The 24,325-nt window shown below is 43.1% G+C and overlaps 1 long non-coding RNA gene across 1 annotated transcript in view; it reads right to left on the bottom strand.

Moving 5' to 3' along the window:
* LOC125386899 overlaps positions 1-24,325 on the bottom strand; it is a 77,781-nt gene that overhangs the window by 52,976 nt on the left and 480 nt on the right. Inside the window, exon 2 of the long non-coding RNA XR_007227456.1 lies at positions 6,001-6,057. This is a non-coding gene — a long non-coding RNA (uncharacterized LOC125386899). The remainder of the gene's footprint in view (positions 1-6,000; positions 6,058-24,325) is intronic.

Below are 24,325 nucleotides of genomic sequence, written 5' to 3'. Positions count from 1 at the left end.
GGCGTAACAAACGCAGGCATGATATTATTAATTTCAAAGATACATCTAGTAAAGTAATTTCAAAGAATAAATTAAAAGCCACTATGCTCGGCTCAACACCCAAACCATAGCAAAGTCTAGTTGGATCTCATTACCACTCAACGTTGGAGGTTCCACTAAAAAACTTCGCTAGCATCGATATTAATACGGTTTCGGGCGATGCAATCTCCGAGGAAGACCGCAGCAAGTAGCCTGGTTGCTTCAGCCCCTACCAAATTATTCCAAGTTCGTTAGGAAAATCTCGTCGGTGTTTGGTCGAGTCATTGATATGCTCAGACCCTTTCATCGTTCGAAACACTATGGCCTCTTATTAATTTAGGTATTTTTTAAATCGTCCGTCTTTCTAATTTATTCCTCCTGGCAGATAACGAATCTTAAAGCGAGAACTGGTTGTAACGGATCTCAGAAAAAGTCTGTTGAAACGTTTCTTAATAACAGTACATTGACGTTATTATCAGATAATTAGTTATTGAGCCAATAGGTTAATGGAAACTATCGTCGCGACGAGGAGGAGAGACGGCATAGTTTCTCGATCGTTCGTGCGTCTGGAAGCTGAATTTTGGGACGACGATTTCGTGTAACATGGACACAAGGGATCGATACTGACGCGCTTCCCCGACACCTCTCGGGTCATAGTAGTGGGATCGTAAGGGTTGGGCAGGGGTTGTCGGGGCGCGACCGACTGGTCTCGACTGGTTGACCCGTCTCGCCACGTCTCAACCCACTTCACCCTGATTCCGAGTCTCCTACCCTCCGGCTGGCCGTCACCACCCCTTTCGTTCCGTCACCACCACCCCGGAAAGCTTCCTTGAAAATTGACTAGAGAGCCCGTCCAAAGATGGCGCCACGTGCTCCGGCCGGCAAAAGCTTTTCGGTAGCTAATCAATAAAAGGTCCTGGCAAGGGCGTGAATGGCCATGTAGAACTTTCAAGATTTTCGGCACGATTCCCTGTTGTCGTTATTGCGAGTCAAGGCCGTTCAGACGGTCCCGGCGATTATCTGTTGTCAGTCCCGAAGCTGATCGAACGAGCTTTTGATTTTGGTTTTGGAATTTGTCTACTGTTCCTGGCTTCGGTTTACGCACCAAAGATATGAAAGATTGGCTTTCGTTTCAAAATCTTTTGTAAAGAAAACACGTGGTGAAATCAAGTTGTTTAAACTCGCAGTTTTTCTGCTAGATCGAAACGACGAATGAAAATAATTAATCAGGAATGACGAGTCGTTACAGGTAGTCGCGAACAGTTTTTAGATTTTTGGTAAATCGAAAAAGCGATAGGACTAGTCCACGTTGGCAATGCAGCATCGATAGAATCCAATTTGCGAAGTGAATCCAATTTCCTGCCTTTCCGCAGGCCGATCGCTTCGTCTCACACACGGAGGGAAGAGTCGCTAATCTGCTCGTTGCTCCGTTCGACGCTCCGTTCGAATACTAATAAAATCGTTCAGGCTCGAAACAGTTTACGATTTCTTAAAGCGGGCGTTCGGACGCGACCATCGAAAAATCTTAATCGCGAGCCACATAAAGAATTATAAGACGCCGCTGCCGACTGCAATAGCCGCGGTATAAAGGATTAGTTGCGTTGGAAATTGATCTGCCGCGCGTTATGAACAAGCCTTTTTATGAACTGCCCGACAGCACCGATCCTTCGATAAAGCTCCGCGATTAACCGGTCCGGGGTGGTGTAATAATAAACGCAGTCGCGTCGTCGCGTGGTTGTTCAACCAGACCGCGATCAGAAGAAATAAAGAGACGGAGCAGAGTAGAAAGAGGGTGCGGAGCAAAAACGAGAACGGAATAGAAGACGAAGCCGTATCCAATTAACGTTTCGCGTGTTGTCCAATCGGTGGCAGGAATTTAAACGACGATTCATTGCGATTAATTCGTCGGAACAGGTTTGCAGGATCGATCTAATTAGAATTCTCAGCCCTGTGGACGGAATTTCGCGGAGTTCGATGCAAAAGCAATCGCGTTCGGTATCATACATCCTTATTCGCATCTTCGTATTATAAACATTTGGTCGCGGTAGCCGTTGATAAGCAAACCGATCGACATTTTCGATCTCTCCCTTCCCGAATTCCGTTCTTTTTTTGGTTTTAAAAGTCTACTGAGAAGTATACTAATTAAGATGTACCGTTAAGACAGTGTTCTTTAGAGCATAATAGGGACGTGTAGCATTCGTGCTGTAAATACCATAGATCTTAAAAGAAAAAAGACAATGCCGAAGTATACAGGAAAAGATAAAACTAGCAAGAATAGCGAACGAGGGGGAGGAGTTGTTTGAAAAGCTGGTCGAGTCGGAGTAGGGATGAAGTTCTACCGGTGCACGAGTTTCATTGGGCGGAGATAACAGAAGGTTACCAGAGTTAACTGAAATGCTGATTTTCTCCATCTTTTTCGTGCGCTTCCCTTCGCAAGGATATAAAATATCCTGTCTAATAAGACGAACAGAATGAAAATTTCGATTATTACCTTCTAGATATTTCCTTTACGTAGAATAATTTAGGTATTTTCCGAAAAAAGCACTCAACGCTGTATTAACGAAGTTTCAACTTTATATAACGTTATGTAACAATTTGAAATTCGCCAGAATATACGTAAAAGAGGCGAAATTTTGAAAAGAGAATGTCTTCAATGGTAGGATTTTGATTTTTTAACCTTTTCAGTATTCAATCGAGGCGACGGAAAGAACGAGCAATAAATTCGAAAAGAATTCCCAACAAATCGGCCGAAGAAAGTGACCGCGTAAAATCGGTTCACTGAGTGACGACAGACGCTTGAACGTTCCTCTAAAAAAAAAAAAAAAAAAAAAAAATGTCTCGAGGGAATCCTTTTTCACGAGCGAAACAGCGACTCGAGAAACGCAGATAAGAAACAATTTCCTGTCATCGTCGATACGCGATCCTTTCGACTTCCCTACGCTTCTATTTCCATCAAATCGTTCCACTAAACAGCTCTGGTTTCTTTCTTTCCCTTCGACGCCTCCTTGTCAATCATCAAAAGGGCGTCTCGATAAGAGCTTTCCCGAGAAAAAAAAAAAGGAATGCCTGTTCTCTATGATCATTGGTACTCCACTGCAACTTTTGACGATTTCTTCTTCAACTGTGTTCTTGATCTATCGAGAAGCTTTAACCTTTTAATCTGCTCTCGATTATTCCTCGAATTATGTTCTCATATAGTTCCAAAGAATACAATAACGACAAGGACGAACAAAAGAAACGAAGGAAATAAACGCGGATAAACGAGGTGTAGCGAGTGAACCAGAGGTGGTAGCCAAAGGCGATCGGATGGTGATAAGGGATAGACTCGTTCCAAAGTAACTGATAAACCATTCCTCTCTCTCTCTCTCTCTCTTTTCCTCTCTCGCTCGTCGAAAGTAATTCCATCTCTGACCCATCTTGGTACACGACCTACGCACTGAAGCAATCCACTGGTTTTCCATTTTGTTTACTATGTATCCTCCGTGTCTCGCCACGAAACGACTCGTCCGTCTATCTCTCTCGCAAGTTCGAGTCAGTTCGACATTTTCGTTTTACCACTTCCCTCTTTCTCCCTCTTGCGCGTGTGTCTGTCTATCGTCTTTGTCTATCCGAGAGCAGACTCCCTCCTCGTCGATCGTCCGTTTTGGCCGGGCTCGTGGTTGCTGTTCAACCAGCGGAAGCCAGCTAGACGGCTCGGAAGTTCGGCTCTCTTCGTTCCACCTTGCGAGAAAGCTGTCGGCGCGACAAGGACGCGCGGTCTGGGATAGCCAATCAGAGCAAGGCTGTTCTCCTGGCCGCCGATCAATGCGAAACCCCTCTGTACCGACGTGCACAGGGTGTATCCGTGCTCTTTGTCGGGAGAGAAACCCAGCCCAACCTCTGGCTCCTCCGGCCAGCGGAAGCGGCGCTCCTACATTTCGACACGCTGTCCGATGCATCCACCATGTCACTTTGTATTGTCGTTCGACCACGTCGTGCCGGGCAAATATTTTTTCCCTTTTTCGCCGAACCGCGTCCTCCCTTTCTCGTTCTCCTCGTTCCTTTTTCTCTGTCGATCCTCGCGATCGCGATACGTCGGTGTATTCACTCGCTCGTGTAAGCGGATCCCAGCCTCGGCTATATACACCCTTTCGCGTTTCCCGTTCTTTCTTGTTCACTTACGTGATAGGAACGCCGATGCGATTCTTGGCTTGCAAGCGTTTCCAAGTACATGGAGGAATGCGTCGAAAGCCGCGTTGAATTTTGTGTTCCTCGTTCTCTGCTCGGCGGGAAGTCTTCGCTTTAGTAAGAAGTGTAAATTTCCGAATGGACGAGGAATAACTGTCGCGTCGGAAAATAAGTGGATTTCGACGATCGAAGGGGATTGGAATGATCGCAGTAAAGGTCTGGTATCTTGCCTAATATGGACACCGTGTACTTACAATGATCATCAAAGGTAAATGACGATTCTTCACGGTAATTTTCGAGTTACATCTTTAACCCGGGCGTCGTTCGGAAGTCGAAGAATATCGCGGCATCGTGAACGACCAGTCCGTAAAACAAGGGGACCAAAGATTACAGGAAACCATCGCGCCGATCCATTCGTCATGTTCGAAAATTCCGCAGTCCTTTACCGTGGCTCCATCAAATTTTATTCCGGGTAATACGCAGCGGCAGCGTCGTTCGGAATACGTGACCTTTCCAGGCAACTCTGTATCCATCTAAATTGGATATCGGACCGAGTTGTTATCGGCGTGACTCGACTGTGTTATGCTATAGAATGCATCGAGCGGGACAGCGCGCGGTCTCAACGGATATTCCATGTGCTTCCTAAACAAACGTACTCATAACGCTGAAAGCTGAAACGGTATAACAGCTTCCGCTTTCAGCTTAATTAAACGAAGAGTTCCGAAAGTGGCCGCGATCTTATTCCCTACCTTGTCGAATAGACCGAAGCGGATCTCGCGAGTTCGAAACCAACGAAGATAATGAGATCCTTTCGCGTTTTCTATATCTCCGCCCCTTTCTCCCTTTCCTTCCTCCTCCAACATTGTTATACGAGACATTTCTTTTATTCCTTCTTTTCCATGTTTCGCGGAGTTCCAGCGATCGGTCGCGAACCGATTCCGTCGGACGATTATTTCTATAGCTATCGTAAAGCAATTTCCGAAAAGCTATTTCGCGAAGAATATTTTCAGCGCGATGGTTCGTACAGATAACCGACTCTCTTTCTCTCTCTGCCTCGCACCAGCGATGACCTATCTATATAGAAAGTCGGCGTTTCACCAGCCCCCTGGACCGGTCTTTTATACACGCGTGCACCTCTACCTTGACGTGGCTGGTCTTGCAACTTCCTGACCTATCTGTTCCACGGAGATAGCCTCCTTCCTTCCTCTCGATTGTTCCTCGATGAAACTGTTCCTAAAGTAGCCGAACGTCTTCGTGCTACGCCTGATAACCGACTCCATTAATTCGAACAGGGCTCTTCCTCTTGTTCTCTACGCTTCTCTCTCGTTATATAAGGTTTTCATGCTTCTTGAGACGCGCAGTTTTATTTGCATTTGCAATTTTCGAGATTGAACCGTGTTGGAAAGTTTCGAAACTCGTCGCGGATATCGTACTTCGACTTTTCGACGGTATTCTTGCTATTTGTAACTTGAATAAATTTCGTTGTTCGTGGGAGGACAGCGTAACTTAAAGTCGAGACGAGGAAAAAGTTCATCGCAGATATCAAGGAGAGATATTATCGTGTGAAAGAGAAATAATGCGTTTCCAAAAACAGAGTGTTGCTTCGTTTCGAATTCCTTTGCTTCAACACGCCGTGCTTCACGTTTCAGCGCAAGACTTTGGATTAAATTGAAAAACTGTAGCAAAAGCTTGCCAGAAATAAGATTCGTTTTCGCGAATTTACGCCAAATATTATTGCGTTTATTTAGCTTCGTATACACGATAAAATAGTTATCGCGTCTGCTCCACCTGATTAATACGGATTTGATAACTTACCCATTGGATGCTGAGCCGTCGAATCCTCGTCTCCAACAACCTCGTCACGTTCCACATCTGAAACACAGGACAAGGAAAGAAAACGTTAACGTTCAAGTCTAAAATAAATCTTGATGTTTATTTCAATTTTATTAATAGAAATCTTTCGCAAAATAAACAATATGCTAATATAAACTTGTATGTATAATATCTTAGTTAAAAGAAAGAAAAGGTCAAATTTTTATGGCTTAAGATTTAAACAATATATCTATTCGTTCGACGAAAAGAAGGACCAGAGAAAGCGAATTCCATGGCGGTAACCATAGGACCAAGCTGAACAAAACGAGCATCTTTTCCGAATAGGAATAAACTGGATTCTATCACGATCCTTCTCCGTATTATCTGGAATCTCCACTCGACAAGAAAATATTTGCGATCGTCATCAAGCAGATTTCCATCATTCGTACGATTATCTGAAGCCATCTGGAGCGATGTTCCTCGACCATCATCGACACGTGTTATTTTTATATATTGTAAATAAGTAGATCTTGTGCATACGCACGATGAAATTGGACGCGCGTGTGCCAAAATACGAGCATATTCTAATCGGATTGCTTTCAGATACGAGAACCGAAAAATTCAGCAATCTGCAATTTCTATTTTGAGATCTAGTTGAAACGTCTTTTTAATGGAAACTTACGAAGTTCGATGCACCGGAAGCTCGCCCTCATGCGGTCGAACAAACGAATGTTAATGATCGGCCGATCGACACAAACGAAAAGTATTATTTACTTGGATACGCGGGAAATCGGCGCGGGGAGAAGCAACTGGGTCGAATACCAAGCATCGATCGATGTTGGCCAACTCGATACATCACGATATCGCATAGGCCACACGAAACACCATGCGCACGCGTACATCGGCCCGTTCATTACTCTGATTCAGCATGGCGACTTTGCCACTTTTTCTATCCCTACTCTGTCCGCTGCCAACTGTTACCAAACTGTGTTACACCCAGCCACTCAGCCGCGCCATACGCACCATGAATATTTAGTACGCGTGCCGGTTGTTGCATGGACGACGCACCCTTTCGTTAACCTTGGAATTCTGATTCGTCGGGCGGCCAGCTTCCCGCGGATGATATCGAGCAAGAATTTCGATTTCCTGCGAAACGGTCGCGCAGCGGCGAGAATGTTCAAATTTTCATGCAGGAAAACTGCACCGGCTAAGAGTAAAAATTACGACCTGTGACGCAACGTTGCATAGAGGTGGCGCAAAAATTTTACTGGAAATTTAGTACGTATTTTGTTCGTACGTAAAATTATCTATTTTTCAGCTATATTTAGAAACGAAAGATAATCAAAGTTAAGTAATAGCTTTGATAGCTTGTTTTCTATTCAGATAACAAACGAGATATGATAAACGTTTGTTCGAGGTTCGGTTAATAATGCAGACAAGCTAATAGAACTGGTCTCACGAATGAAGGAAGATGCAGCAATGAAATGCTGTGGATACAGTAAATTTTATCTCTCGCTGTAATTACGCGAGTCATTTAATCCGAAGGCTCGGTGTGCGTCTCTTGCAAACGATTCATGTCTCCGACCATGTATCTATTACGATATGACGATACTACGTAACCAGAAACTTTTCAAGTAATCTCACGTTAGATGCTACGACTGGGAAAGCTTGGCAACTTGGAGAAACAATCTCTACGGACTGTAAGTACATGGGAGAAAGTGCGTAACGCAACCCTGTGCAATTTAACATTTATAAGCGGCGTAAAATATGTGTATTAACAAGCAGTCGAGCAAACTCTGGCACAATTTGGCTCGCGATAAAAAAAGAGTACGTACGCCTACGCCAGGAAACGGGGCATTAAGAAAACAGAGAAACGAGCAACGACGAGACAGCGTGCCAGCTCGTTAAGGCGGCCATCGCGTCAAAAGGGAACACGAGTCGATCGTTTTCGTCCAGTTCTCTCCCGATGCAATGAAAAAAGCGAATAGCGCCGCTAACAAGTTCATTTAAAACGCCAGTCAAATCGAGATTTTGCTTTTTCTAGAAAAGGTGCGGGTAGGCAGTCCCGTCGAGGGAGTATAAACTAGGACGAACGGTGATTCAGACGCGTCTCGTGTCATTAACTTTCTCGCGCGGCTAATAGAAAACACCGTTTCCATCGATCGGTTTCGAATCGAGTCGATTTTTGTCTCGTTGTAATATCAGAAACTTACAACAGCAGAAACTACAACGTCGAGATGTTAGGAGAATCGTAATACATTACATTGTAAAAGTTTGTCGATCATCTATCGATCAAAATTATATATATATACAGGTATTGTTGAAAGTAAAAGTTAACGAAGATAAATCGTTTTGCACATGTAGGTATTATATAATAATGATTAAGAGGCTAGGAATCCGAGCGAGACAAATTAACTTGTCTTCTCCTGTTAAAAAATTGAAAAAAAAAATGTGTCTCCATTTGGAAGCTCATAAAAATCGATCGACAATGGATCCAGCCGTTTTGCCATGGCGCGACTCGCGAGGAAAAGGATTAAAGGACTAATTTATTTTCAGTCGGTCGTTCTATTTCGTTTCAATTGGTTCGATATTCGAGCGGAGAGCCAGCGTGGAACGGCTGGAGAGTAGCGGATCACTTTGATATGCAGGTCGGCCAAACAGCCAGCGTATTTAACCGCGCAGACGTACCGAACATAGTAACACATATATCGGCGATTCTTTTACCTCTTTGGCCGTTTCGCTTTATGCACCCTGCGAAAGTGCACGAGCCGCTTTACTGCTCGAGAAGTTCCCGCCGGGTCGGCGGTGAAACGGCCAGGGCAAGGGAGGCGAGCATCAGAGAACAGCAACCACTAGAATTCGCCCCGTGCAACGGCCACGGCCGCAATATCTAAGCAGGAAATTTCCGTGCGAGCCAGGAAACGTAGCCAGAAGTGTACGCGAATCCGGCGAATGTAAAATAGATGTAAATGCGCAGCCGGAGAGATGGACTGCAGAAGCTGCATATTTAAATGCGGATAAAAAGCTCCTAATCTCGAACTGGGACGTCTTTGCCCGAGGTAATACTTCTTCTGTAAAATTTGTCGCAATTTTCCAGCTGCCAATGGTGACACGCATCGGCCAACAAGAAAAATATCAAAGGACGAAGTAAAAAAGTAGCAAGAGTTGCTAGGAGCTAGGGTCGAGAGTTTTCACAGAGTACCGGGTACTCGGTTGTGAGCTTGTAATATACGGACAGGCTGAACCGAGACTCCCACCCCGTGGATTTTAATAAGGTGGAAACAGGGCCCTCGGAGAAAGCTGAAGTTTAAGTTCATCCGTAACCTGGCGTCAACGACGAAACGACCTGAACTTTGACTTATTAAAAATATTCTCGCATCCCTGCCATCCGTTCTCGTTAATTCCGTTTTCCAGCGCTTGCCGGTTGCTTCGAAAAACATTTCCCGTCATCGCTACGGAATCACGTAGCCCGACCGACCGATCCCTATAAAAACAAGCCCGAAAATATATACGCTGTGTGCATACACGTTCGTGTGCCGACATAGATCCGCCGGTTTCTGCCGAGTTTCTGGTATCCGGTACCTACGAAAGAAGTTGGTGGATGGATACAGGCTTACAGATGGATGTTGCTTTCTCGCGTTCGCTTTACGAGAAACGCGTTCCGGTTTTTTCGTTAGGTTTCGAGCTGTAATAGAGGAAGATGGGTTTCCAGTGTTTACAGGTCGAGCCACGAGCCCCAAGATCCTCGTTGCTTCGACCGAGAAACAGTCATAGCTAAGATGTATCATCCGAGCGGGTCAATTGCCTTCCAAAACCCCACCTCCGGCCGCTCTTCATCGGCAACCCACCCTTAAGTCGACTATCCGGGCCAAGAGAGCCGAATGTCGGCGTTGGTGGGGGAATAGGAATGGGCCGAGTGCAGGGACGAGTAAAAGTACGGAAAAGCTAGCTAAGGCAGCCATCGTTCGACCACGCTAGGTGCCGCCATGTTTATTTTCGAGCTGTTGCTTCTCCTACCTGCATTTTTCTAGCTTCGTAGAACGTGTTATAGATCATCTCTACCTTTTTATTCTTCTTCCTTTCGTTTAGGACGAGACGTTCGAAATATAGCTACCCGTGCATCATCTAGAGTTTGCAACGTTCGCGATAACTTTGCGCAATAACCGGGCTTTATCCCCTTTTAATTAATCGTTTTAATTATCAGCGCTTATCGACGTCGGTACGGAAATGTATAATACGTAAGAATCGTGCACGGCGCGGCGGTTTTACTCTCTTCGTGGAATAATAAAACAAAATTTGCTGGATCTGCACGCATTCAGCAACTTACCTACATGCGACTCACGGATGTAACGATGCTATCGGCCGGCTCGGGAAAAGATTGTTACAGCGGTACATGTTTCATTAAGACTTTTTACCTTGAAACCGGCACCAATATTCATCCACAAATTAACGCGCATGTGGTGGAAAACGTAACGTCAAAGTGCAAGATCATTAGCAGCTGCAATATAATAAAAAAACTTGCCATTTTATATATTACTATATAGCGAACTATATACCGTATGATTAAAAGAAAAAGAGGGGAAAACAGGGCTCCCTATTTCTATATAAAGGGTCAAGGTTTTCTCGGAAAATCTGGCGGAAATTTGGCCAAGATAAATTGTTGGAAGGGACGCGTAATTACGCGGGGGACTTTCATAATTTGGCATCGAGTTGCAGCGTATATTTCCTTCGGTGTTTTCCGCGCGCCATCAAACTGACAACCGCGGTCAGTAGTTTGACGCATTTTCCGCTAACTTTCCTACATACCGTGCATTTCCAACGACGACGAATTTTCCACGCGTGACAACGAGCGCGTTATTCGTGCCGGGCGCACACACGTCCGCAAAGTGCAAGACGAAACGACTGCACCTTGGCGCATGCTTCGAGCTGCCTGCATTTCGTACGGCCGATAGGTACATACATACACGGTGTTACGATAATCACGAGTCAACTTGTCCTTCAAAATGAGCGCTCAAACGAGCAACGAGATGTCCTTGTTGATGAGAGAGGAATAATTTCATGCTTATAGTTTTTCCACCTGTACACAAATTATTTCAAGGTGCGCTGAAATCTATCGGTGGAAAGCAACGGGACGAATGAACTGAATTTCGAGCTTTGAGAATCTTTATGCGATTTTCAGAAAGAAAATATGAGAACAGCTTTTCAAAAACACTAGAAATTCACGGCTTGGGAACAAGGCTAAATGAGCCAAATATTTACGCAATTTTCCTTGCTGCTCTCATTGAACTTCTAACTTTGAATTCTTTGCATTTACAAACTAAATAAAAATATTGTATATGTTATTAATTCAATTACTTTATGGGTCCTTTATGGGTTTACGTCCATGGATCCTTTTTTCAAGAAGTAATCTAATTCCATTATCTTATTGTCTTTGGTTCTAGCCAGAATCTTCGATCCAAGGAAGAGTCGAAAAACGGGATGGGACACCTTGTATATTGTAGCTCGAAATAGTATTTCACAGGTGGGAGTTTGCAACAACTGCGTGAAAGTAAATTGGTGTAATCAACTGGATGTGTGTAGCAAACCGCGCGCGCAGCAATCTCACGCAATATTGCGCATGCAAAATTTATAAATTGGAAATTCAACGTGGCGATTCGCGTGATGTTGTCGTAGCGACGCGTATCTATGCATCTATGTACAAAAGCATCGATAAGAGAGAATCCACCGGTGCTATATCGATCCACGGCCCGGCGAGCGTTGCATTTTCTACCTTCAATCTTGTTGCGACTATTTATCATCCTGAAATTACTCTGCCGCTGTTCTGCGTTACACCGCGGAATCGCCGCGTTTCGCGCCTCGTATTCCTTTTTTCGTCAACCACGTTTTGTCGATTTTACGAGCGGACTCTATACGCCTATCCGCCAACAGACCAATTTCTGTGTATGCATGTACAGTTGCATTTAAGGCCAAACGTTTGCATACTATATATTTGTTTGATCAAATAATTTTAGCGCAAATAGTTTCTCAAAAAGCAGATTAACTCGCGTCTATTATTCCGACTCCTTTACGAGCGAATGTTCCTTTAAATTATCGATCGTGGGAATACATTTTTCCGATCTCTTCGCAAACGAACTTAAATGCGCTGAAATTAATGCCAGTTTTACTGAAAATAAATACAATGTTATAAAATACGATGTTTATACACAGCATCGAGTGTGAGATATATTCTTCGAAAGTCAAGAAGAAAGCATTACGTCGGTCCACTTATCTGAATCTTTCAAAATTTTTTAAAACATTCACCGATGTTCCTGTAGAAAGCATCTCCGGCTGGCGAATTTAAAACATCGTGTAGTTTCTGTTTGATAGGAGCCCGACCAAACGCAGGATTCCTAATGAGAGTGGCTAAAATGTCCTTTATCCTTTAATTGCAAAGAAATACTTTTATTCGCGGATCGAAGAGACGCAGATAGCCGTGCGCCTCGAATGAAATCTCCGCGGAATAATTTAGCGCGCGCCACGACGAATAATTTAATTATCGTGGAATCGCTGCGCTTCGTTCTTCGTGTTTCTCTGTGTGAAAGCTCGCTCACATATTCAGTTTCTCCATCTCTCTCAATCTTCTTCTCGAATTAGTCTTAATTCCCGCGCGTTTCGAACACTTCGCTTGAATTACGACCGACGTTCACTAACGTCCGCAGGATAACCTCGATCGTGAAAATTCGGTAACAAAAGTGACGTGCACGATTGCATTCGTTGCAAAATACCGTCTAATATTTTTGGAAAACGTATTTTACCTATTCGAAATTTATTATCGATTATTCATCACGTACATTATCATCGCGAATACATTATATATTTGGAATTCGTAATTGTTATTTAATATTTAGCAATAACGGAAGAAGCAAATTCCAAGAAAATTGTATGGAGAGGCATACGAAGTTTCCTGAACGAATGAAAGGAAGGTAATGTGAAAAATGAAGACTCGGAATTAGCCACGATGTATAATACTGGCGTTCCTATTCCCATACAAAGTCCTATTCCGAGATAACAGGATGACAACGTGGCGGAGAAATAAAAACGTATTACTAGAGGATCAAAAGGAATGCATAAAACGGAATGAAAGAGTCCGGTCTCTCGATAGGTTGATAGCTCGCGCGTCGAAATGCTCAGACACCGGCTTTCCGCAAAGACCGAGCTATCCATTGCGGGATATTTTACGCAGGATCGAACGTTATATCCTAGAGTCTACGATACTCGCGGAATAAATACCTAAGCCTCGCGTAGCCGTGGTCTAACCACAAGCACACGTGATATAATTTGCGGCTATCGGAGCGACTCGAAAGTAAAAATATTCGCTACGTTCTACGCCTATAAAAGGATAAGACGAGCAGCCATGAACGTCAACGGGCCGTTTATGCGCGTATCTCGACGGCTATAAACGCGCATTATGTAACCCGATAGAACTTATTTTTCCAAATTAACTTCGATTTGGATATATAACTTAAGTTCGATTCCCCCTTGTAATAAACTATTTCGATGCTACCAAAAGAATCAAGAAAGTCTTAGTAAACATGGACCCAAATATCGTTAGTTTCCAAGTTATTATACGTCCAATCTGACCGCCGCTTACTTCAACAAACACTTGAACATGTTTCGCCCCGTAGAATTGTTATTTAAATAGCACAAAGTTGGGGGATAAAAACGCTACACGGTTCTGTTACTGTTACTGAACGACCCTGCTATAATTATTACGCAAGAAATCTGCTTACCGTGCTTCGTTTTATGATCCATTCAATGAGTTACGTAATAAGTTATAACACATATATGGCAGATAAACAAGCGATAAAGTCCGCTATTCTATTACAGGCTCCCTGTTAACAGCACGTTACAACTTCGAAACTAATGATATTTGTTTATACATTTCGCGAACATTTCGTTCTTTAAAGTCACGCTGATTTCCTAAAGCAATTCTCATCGTAAATCCTAACTTGCCCGCTGTTCCCGGAGTAGTAAGACGACAATGTGTACGACTCGCGAGAAACGCGCAAAGATTTACAACTGTCCGACAGGAAAATATTTTTTTTTTCCTAACTGACCAAAAAAAATTGCTACCTAGAACGAATGGAAGGGTGCTATTGACCGCGAGTTTGCCGGAAACCAGAAAAAATTATGAGAAAAAAACACAGCGTAACCCTTTCGTCCGAGGAATACCTGGCTGGGAAAAGTTTCTCGACCGGCTCCGATCGACGGAATGGAGAAAACCACGCGACGAATAATCCTTTCTACTCACGCCAAAGGAAACCATACCTGTCTGGTATTTGAAAATTGATCCCGTTAGGTCGCTAACTTTCGCTCTTTCCTCTTTATTCTCTTTTATTCTTTTTTCGTTACTTTCTGCTGCCATGTCGAGCTACTGGAAGAATTTTCTGCCAAAGTCCGGGAAACTAGTTTCAAGAAGTTCTCCCCGAGTGGTGCTCGTGCTCGGGACGCAATTCACGCGATCAAACTTTTCAACTTTTTAAATCTATTTCTTTGTAGCGCAGCACGACAGAGTCCAAGTGCCGCTGAGTTTACGAGAAATCGCGAGAACGAGAAAGTACTTGCAACACGGTTAAAAAAGAATTCCTTTAATTGTAAAGAAAGTAGTCGGTGTTTTTACATCTGATTAAAACCCCGATAATTCAACGACTGTTCTCAAAATTATTTGTCGTTCGTAGGAAATTACATACGCGATTAATTTCCAGTAAAATGTTATTTGATCTGTTTCTATAGCGTGAAATTTCCTTTCTTCTTTACCGAGCATAATGATTGGCGTTTAAAGCGTACCAAGTGTAAAATAAAGCTACCCATACGATGGACCGGAGAGCGCCCATGTCGAACGATCATAGGACGAGTCTCTTAACTTTCCTATTTTTCGAACATCGTCACTCTTGAAATCGATAGATAGCGACGCAGCCCTTTCATGTTGCGTAGCAATTTTTCCGTACACCGCGCTAGTTTACTATTCCATGTGCTAGCTTTATTGCCAGCTGCTACCGGTTCAAGATCTTTATACCACCTTATCGAACGGCTACGGGAGTATTTTTGTTTAGCTTCGAGTGGAAAATGTTAACCGCGAACTGTTGCACAACTTTGTTATCATGCACGCTACGTCGGGAAAAAACGACAGCTTCTATTGGAAATGTAAATCGGTAATGGAAATTATGAAACCATCGTGGTAAGAAAAGGCAAAGTAGGTCAAAAAAATGAACTAAAACGAGATGTTTACGTAACGTTTAAAACGCACCACGTAGAAACGTATTTGAAACTTTGCGTTAATACATCTTCATTCTGACCTTTTTAACCAGATATAAATTAAAAGATGCGAGACAATAAACGATATTTCAATCGGAATAGCGTTTATAGCTTTTTAGTTGTTACCTATTTAGATAAGTTTCGTCTCCCCTTTCGTCTTACAGGGAAAAACATTTGTAAGTGTGGTAATCTTAAAAAAAATGAGTTATACAATTTACTTCAACAAATGCAAAGAAGGGAATGAATATTCGACGTAAGTGAAACGATAACGTTCAACGTTTATAGCCCCATAATATACGATTTCATTACTAATAAGATAGCCGATGATGATGATTAATTCAATGTCGCAAAAAGTTATCTTTTATCGAATGAAATTCAATTAAAATGTTTTGCACACTGACAAAATGTATTAACACGCATAACACACCGCCATTAGAAGTGTCTGTGTTTACGATTGCCAGCGTCCATCAACTCTGAGATAGGAGAATACAATACTTTTTATCGAGTTTGCATTTAATTAATTATTCGCGTTATATGTTTGTTCGCGACGTGATTATCTCTTATCGATTCCCGTCTCGCGAATGCAATTACAATCGACCGATTTAATTTTATACGCCAAGAACTTCAGATTGATTCAATTTCGATACGCGATAATTATCCACATTTATAGATTCAAGTCCATTCAGTAACCTTATCTATGCAATAACATTACAGCGTAAAAATATACGTAAGTATGTTAAACAAATATTATTCTGCGAGCATTCGTTGGATTTTATCAGTTTCGCTTTGTACGATGTTCGTTTCATTTCCAATCATCGTTCGATGAAACAGCGAAGCAACTGTGCTTACAGGAGTCTTCGCTTTGCAGATGGCGAGGGAATAGAAGAGCGTAATCGGCAGAAAGCAAAGAAATTTCTGAGGAAACTGGTAAATTTACGAGAACTAGTCTGTATAGGTCACGTTTGCTCCAAAGATCTTTCGGATCTTCTACTTTGTGGAGATTGGAATGCACGATGGTCGTTTCCCTTTGGTCCTCGCTGACCCCGCCCTTTCGTGGCTACGAGGAAAATGGACAACAGCGTGCGTCTGTCTTTTTCTCTCCCTATCTCTTTCTATATACTGCTTGTCATTTTTGTTCTCAGATATGAAATTGCCTGGTATCCTTTGGGAAATGCGAAGCAATGTCAGCTACGAGCCAACCAACGTACAGAAGAAGGAAAGACAAACTGACCAGTCGGAGAAACGAAGACGAAGAAGCCAGCGCTCTGCCAGAACGAGATTGTATTTTCGTCCGTACCGAACGTCCATCCTATTTGCTTAGACGTTTCGTTCGCGTAATCCATACACCTGTGCGTTCTTAAAAATCCACATTCCATGAACATTTGCCATACTTTCTTCTTATGTACTGTTATTACGTGCATAGACGCAATATAAATATATATCGGTTTACTTTGTCGCATTTATCGAACCGTCCAACTTCCCGGAGCATTTACATTCGGCAACGACATTCTACGAAGCTGATAAAACCCTACCTGGATCGTCGGCCAATGCACACCGAAGACGAATTATAAAATCGTTGCGCGACCGCCGCAAGGCGTCGTTGATCTTGTTAGGCTCATCGAGCGCAATTGTAACTCTGACTAGAATGTGTATGCGGTTACAGCGAGTTGTTGACCTTTGTTTACTGACCTGAATCTCTCTCTCCGGATCCGGGGACTAGCTACGTATCTGTCATTGTCTATCACAAGTACCGTCAATTTTTCTAACGAGTCTCTACTGTTTTCAACCTCTATCTTTGCTGAAAAGCCGTGACACGGTAAGAGTACCGACAGTGAGAGTACTCTTTCGGCGATTCTGCTAGGATTTATGACACGTTCAGCTGGCCAACCACCAGGCAATAACATAGAACTTTCGTAACTGCAACGCTGTTGATGTTGGATCATGCTGGTTAACGTTCCTCTGAGAGTAGACGTTATATTACGCTCAAAGTGATTAGTATAGACCAAAATATACCAGCAGATAATCAAACGAAGAATCCGGATCGAATTTTTGCAGGAAACTTTCTCCATTTTTATGTCTTAACTCTGGCAAAGAGTTGTGACATCGCGATATCATATTTTTCAATATCGATCGATGATTACAGATATCGATAACGTTAATGGACCTACAAATAATCCCAACGAATGTAGCATTCCTTTGTGAATTTCAGATTTTGTTAAAAAGAGAAAGAAAAGGTTATTTTCATTAAGTGGATATCGAGATAGAAAGGTGTCGAGATTCTTCGTTCCCCCTCGTCTTTTTGACGCCATTGAAACTCCCAGCGACTCTAAATACGACCAGTGGATGGCATAAAATCGGTACATAACGTCGCCGATGCCGAAGGAAATCCGCAGGATGAAAATTTCGCGGCGAATTAGTCAAGACGCGGTCGAAGTTTCCGTCGACCGTAAATGTGCCATTTTTGCATGGGCTTCGAGCGACGCTCGAGGTAACGGTGTAAAACATGCAAGTTCCTTTTATCTCGACCTATAACATCGATATCTATGCGTGTATATCTATTTATATGACCTCCGGCTCGCTTGTTGGCAACAGGCATTTCCATTCACCGACTACGGTTATCGTTTCACACTTGCAAACTTCCTCGTACTTGCCGTCGGGATACAACAGCGTTGTATAAACAGCAATGAAAATTGTATTTTGCTACCGTTTCGCGATATTAAACGTTCCAGTGCCTACGTTTCTCAGTTGACCAAAAGTAGAATTACGATTCTAGCGTTTCGATGAATTAGCGTTATTCGATGAATTTTTTGCCTTATTTAGCGTTTCGGAAAATGAGAAAGAAAAAGTCTCAACATAGAAAATCTGTTCGGAATACTCCCTGGTCTCGTTTGAAGGAGGAACAGAGATTCTTTCTACGTCGAACGAACGAAGGGATGATATGACTTTTGGCCATTCTCGACGTATCCGCATCACGAGTTTGACGAGCAACCTTGTTTACGGGCCAATTTCGCGCGAATACAGGCTGCGCCAAATACTATTTTTTTTTTGCGCGCGTAAAACTTCAAACTTGCGCTTTAGCCCCTCACTTTCGGTATACTTTCCTCGACATACGATTCCTTTCCCTTCCCTTCCTTCTCTTCCGCGCCAACGTTGTTAACACAGGATGGACATATAAAACGTACACACGTAGTTCGTACGTAGTAAGCACAACGTTGTTCTCCGGATACACAAATTTTTCCGCCAATTAAAAGAAAAAGAGATACTATGCAAATAGTAGGTTGTTTTATTTAAATATCCTCGATAACGTTTCCTCGGACGAGTACCATTTTATTCACTTCCTATGTCTTTCAACTCCTCGTTCGCTGTTCTTCGTTTACAATTTCCATCAATTTGTCGCGAGTATTTTCTAGTTAATGAGCAGAAAGGTAATTTATCTGGTTGCAGCGAAGTTTCTATTCGACTGGAAAGCCCGTCCGCCCGTTTCCAGCCGTGTCGCTGGCATTACGTGACGCCAGAGTAATGAAGAAAAGCATATCGTGAGATATACGCGCAGGTAACCCACGTAGTATCGTCTTCTTTTCTACTGGTGTACGTGTGTGTTTATACGGATTGGGTTTAGCGAATGTACGTGTACGACCAGCTGCTGGAATAGAAACTGTGTGTTTGGCTAGACCACGTAGAGAAGTCGTCTATATATCGGCGTCAGCAGGGGATCCGTACTGCCATTTTATCCAAACGTGATCCCAGACAAATACGAAAATTCGTACGTGGCTGCAGTGTATACGAGTGGCTTGTTCGATATTTTCCCGAAGAGACTGATGGAACGAAGCAAGATACGATGCGGGCGGAACCGTGGGAGGACTCAGGTAGGAAATATGACGAGCAAGTTCTGGTATCCGACTGCCCACGCTAATAACGTCGTTTTCCTCCGCTCGACCAACTCGACGTACTCTCGCAAATAAAAGGTCCGCAGATCCATTTTTCTCTTTCCGTTCCAACTCCTCTTTTTCTTCTCTTTCCTCTGTCGGCTCTTCCACGTTATTATCTTTGCGTCTTTTACTTGTTCCTACGATTTCACGACCGACGGTATTATCCCGTTTTTCCAAATTCTCTTTCTCCAGATTGGAGTAAAGCGTCGTTACGTACAGCAAAAATACTCGAATATCTTCGATATCCTGCGTGTCCCTTGTAAGTTGATCGAATAAAGAGTATTTTACCATAGGGCAGCATTACATATTCGATCGATATTCGGAGAAACCGGCTTCGATAAACATCGGAGAACCGCGAGAGGAACCTCTTCTCGCTTTCATTCCAGAAATATTTCCGCGGTGTACGGCGCCGCGTAAAAAAGGATACCTACGCTGTGTACAAATTTAATTAAATTTAATTAAAGGGTTTTACCGGGAGGTCCGCGATCTTCGTCTCAACGAAGACGGTGTAGGATAAAACCGACGATGGTTGATTAAATGTCTGCGGGAAAAAATCCTTTTTAGGTTCCTCGAACGAACGGAGCTCATAAGCTACGAATTCTTCGGCGAATGTGGCGAGACATCGTCGACCAAGCAGCGTGATTTATATCTATTATATATATATATATATATATATATATATATATATATACACCTGTCCCTTGTCCTTACGACGCCTTTCGTTCATCTTCCTTCCTCCTTTCAAACCGCCACGTAATTAAATCCGTGAACAAACTACTTTTTCCAGCTTTCCAGAATACTTTGTAGTATCCCGATTTTGTCCGATTCGTACGACGATGATTTCTGACTTGCATTTTTATCTAATTTTATGAGAACTACTCAGTTGTCTAATACAAATATAATATTTTGATTTGCGTAACAAAAGTCAGAACTGTGCGAGCGTTACTGTGTAAATTATGTACGTACTTTACGAGCAATTTAACTTAAAAACCGACGAAAATTTCGTGAACGACCCGCCTTGGAATAATCTGTGGCATTGCACATTCGTCGATGAGAATTTTTATTTATACGCGGTCCGTTGTTACTTGATATATTAAATATTCATTGAAAATTTTCGTGGCTACGAGCGCTATGGTCCCCAGCCTGAGCCTCTCGAAGCCACAAATTACGCAGTTCAATGCATCGTGGTTCCTTTCATACATATTTATGCCTGAGGACGAAAGCAAGAAAGTCACAGTAACGCTCAATATCTCGTCGTAAATTCATTTTAAATATCTCCAAGTTTGTTTTAACAGATGTAATTCCTATTTATGAATATTACTTTTAAATAAAACAAAAAGAGCTTTCGCGTGATACACGAGCAAAATCAACAAAATCGGAAGATAAGTTAAATAAAAAACAATCGGTTAAGGACGTAGAAAAAAAAGCCTACGTTTTCTTCGATCTCTCTAAAATAGATATTAGTCCATCGATTATCCGGGACAGAAAACGTAGATAAGCGTTATTAGAAGCAAGGAGAAATCGTTAAATATCGTAATTAAAAGGTCGTAAGTATCAGGTGTGTGAACGGTCTACATACTTTGGAACGCAATGAAAATGCAAAGGTGTTTTCATTGAGAGTAAAACAGCGGATCGATAAAGGACGACCATTCACTGCCAATTATTTTAAATACTCGATCTTTAATTAAGTAAGTCGTGCAGCATAACCATCCACGGAGAATAGTATATTAATGTCTTCCGTGAAAACTTATAAATGTGCATATATGGAAAGAACGAATAAGAATCGCATCGGAACGAAGTGGCTAGTTGTTAATTAAAATTGAATCGAGTACTTGCGATCCGGTTATTCTCTGGCTGCTATTTCATTAATTCCCATTTACGTATCTACGTATCGAGGAACGATAAAGTTTCACAGGCTTAGTAGGTAAAACGCAAAATTCCGGTCTGTTTTACGAACAAAAAGGGAAGAAGTTGCAAAAGCACGGAGGCAATGAAAACGCGGGAAGAAGTCGTTCCGTCCAAATAGTTTTCGGAACATCTCGATGTTCATAAAACACTTAACGCTTAATGGGATACGTAAAGACCAATTAGAGAGCAAGCTTGAGTGTTAGCAGCGACATAAAACTTGGATTACAGACTGTAACAGGTGCTGTGTACTCTACCAATATACACGCTTCGAGAAACCTCGAGAAACCATCGAAATTTCAACGAGTACGATAAAATGTCATCGCTGTGTAACGACTCCAAGTGGAAAACTTATAGGCGCGCGTATTGTCGAAATTGGTGAAAAAAGGGAGCGAAACGTCCGATAACGAGGTGTCGATTCAGCCACGGTTATCGTTATCCGTGTGTACGTTCTATTAGACACTATTAGATACGTCGCAGTAAATGTCATCATTGGAATCGATTAACGCGTGAGAACGATGGCCATTGTGTTCACCGATTGGAAGCTAAAGAAACGGATGAACAACCTGTCTATAAATGTGTTCGCACCTAACAATTAGCGGGTACACATCAGGGAGCACGTAATAAAGCAATGATCGTAGTTTACGAGCGACTATATACCCCTGCTAGAAGACTCGTCCAACCGCAGACTCTTCTCTCTTTCGCCTATCTCCTCCCTTTCTCTACCTATCCTAACGACGAGCACAGTCTGTCCGTCCATTGCACCACTTATCACGGAAGAAACACTTTGTCCTTCCATCGTAAAAGTAATGCCTTGTAAATTGCCGAAGGGTGGCTCCACCCGGTAGTCACGCTCCCTCTTTATTTCAAAAACTATTCGAACATCCTTCGCCAGCAGTCTTATTTTCCATGTACGGGCTTCTTTTTACCTTTGTCTCCTCTTTCCTTATGAATCATTTGCACGGAAAATTTCTAACAGAAATTAGACCGCCAATTAACCGCCCACGAGTTAGGAAACGGTTGCGTTTCCGCGCAAACGGAAAAGAAAATCTTAACGGATAGGATGAAACGTGGCTATGTATAGGGACAAATACAAACGGCGAGTAACGGTTTGGAAATTCATGGGCGAAAGAATCGGAGAAGCTTAAGCCGCGTTTATATTCCGGCGGAACTGGTGCCTGTTCGTGTTGAGAGGAAGCTTCGGCGTGAGTCGGGCCGCGTCGAAAATTACGCGATCGTTTTTACTACGCTCACAGTAGCAAACTCGTAAATATCGCCGGTGACAAGTCCGACTTGGTTATTCGTTACGGAGGAAAGAAGGAACATGGAGGAAAAGGCGGTGGAAGATGAGTAGAGGGATGGAACAGGCAGAGGGAATTGTCGTTAATTGGGATTGACTGAAAGAGAACGACGAACCACCACGGCGAGGCTGGTCTCGGCGCCGAGCTCGCGGAGATATACAATGATGTAGCAATATCTCTGATGGCAAAGAACATCTACATTTTATATGCTACGTGGCCGAGTGTCTGACTGGTCCTATCCCCTTTCTCCGTCGCTGCGCGCTCGCCGAGCCATCTGCTCGATAAATTAGGTTGCTCGAACCTGGTCTCTCCGCGCACGCCTCACGAAACAGAGAAAGAAAGAGTACGAAGGAACGGTGGAAGGGGTAATACCGAGGCTTCGACTCCTCGGACAGAAAAACGCGACTGGGACGACGAAGAAAGAACGAGCCGAACCAGTGGGAGGAAGATCGCGAGGAGAAAACGAAACAGTCTCAGACAAAAATAAATGAATATCCCAACACAGAAAATCCACTCTCGGTCTGAAAATGAAACGAACGATTCCCCGTGCCCCCTCCGCGCCACCATTGCCGATTCCACGATCCCCTTCTTCGTATGGCCGTCCCACTGATATCGTCCCTACCACCGCGACATCGAGTTCGATGCCACCGAGTCGATGTCGTTTGTGAAATACATTTTAGCTACAAACTCATCGTCGCGTCGTCTTCGTTGTAGTCGTCATCGCAATGGGTATATAGTAGTGGTTAGACTTGCGGCCACTCGTTTCGCGGAGATACCAGAGAATAGAGACTCGAGGATCGCAACATCGCTGGCCAGAAGGGTCGAAGAGGGGCGAAGACGTGGCTCGCAATCTCCGGTTCTCGATCCTCCTCGTGCGCTGCTGCATCGTTCCGTCTTTCTCTCCAGACACACAGACCCCTTACGGAAATAAAAAAGGCAACATCTCGGCAAGCCCAGTCTTCCGTTTCTTCATTTTTCTTCTGCCGCGGCTACGCCCGCTCCCGCCTCGCCGATTTTTCTTCCATCTTTCTACGTAATCCTCTATCCTTTAGCGAAGCATCTGCCAGCCTACCGCCTTCGTCTTCGTATACGGGTGCAAACATGACTCGGAGTAATGTCACCAGCGAAAGAATAAAATCCGCGGCTCTGACATCGAACAAATAACTCGAAATATCATGGCCGAAGCCGACGTCTCCGTTATATTCTGCTTTATCCCAATGCCCGTCTGGCTCTAACTTGCCCGCCTCGTTCCGTTCTTTTTTTTTTCGATCTATTTGAATATATTATATTTTTGTTGGATGGACGACAAAATTGCAAAGGCGAGTCTGATAACGGCGAGATATAACGACCGAACGTTAGCGAACGAAAGTGAAATATTACCTACGACCGTTCTCCTGAATGACGACCATAACACTATGCTAATATTTCCGTATCTTTAATAGTCTTATCACGCTCACTGAGAGTAGTTTGCATAAATATATTATCGTAGTTATTCTCATTTTGATAGAAATAATTTTATCATCATCCGTTCATTAACAAACTATTTCCTCCAATAGTTTCATTTATAACATAATCTACATCATGTGTTGATTACATATGTATTACCATAAGTAAATGTTAATGGCTTACCAAAGAAAAACCACGAACTCGCGATAGACAAAATTCGTCGTTTGAGATGTTAAATAGGTCACAGTCGTAGGCAGAGGTGCACGTTTCAAGGGTAGTAGTTATCTACCTTTATGAGGGAAGGTGGTAAATGGGTTAATGTTTCGTGCCAACAGGTGGCCGCTATTGGACCGCGAGCTTATAGCTTTACGACGACCTAAAACGGTATTCTAGTATTTCCATTGATGTATGTACGAATGGCAAGAAGTAGTTGAAGAGAATCGCTTTAACGCG

This window comes from Bombus terrestris, chromosome 18, assembly GCF_910591885.1.
Source record: "Bombus terrestris chromosome 18, iyBomTerr1.2, whole genome shotgun sequence".
NCBI classification, from domain to species: Eukaryota; Metazoa; Arthropoda; class Insecta; order Hymenoptera; family Apidae; genus Bombus; species Bombus terrestris.
Note: the sequence above shows the minus strand (reverse complement) of the source record. Positions and strands in the feature narration are given on the sequence as shown.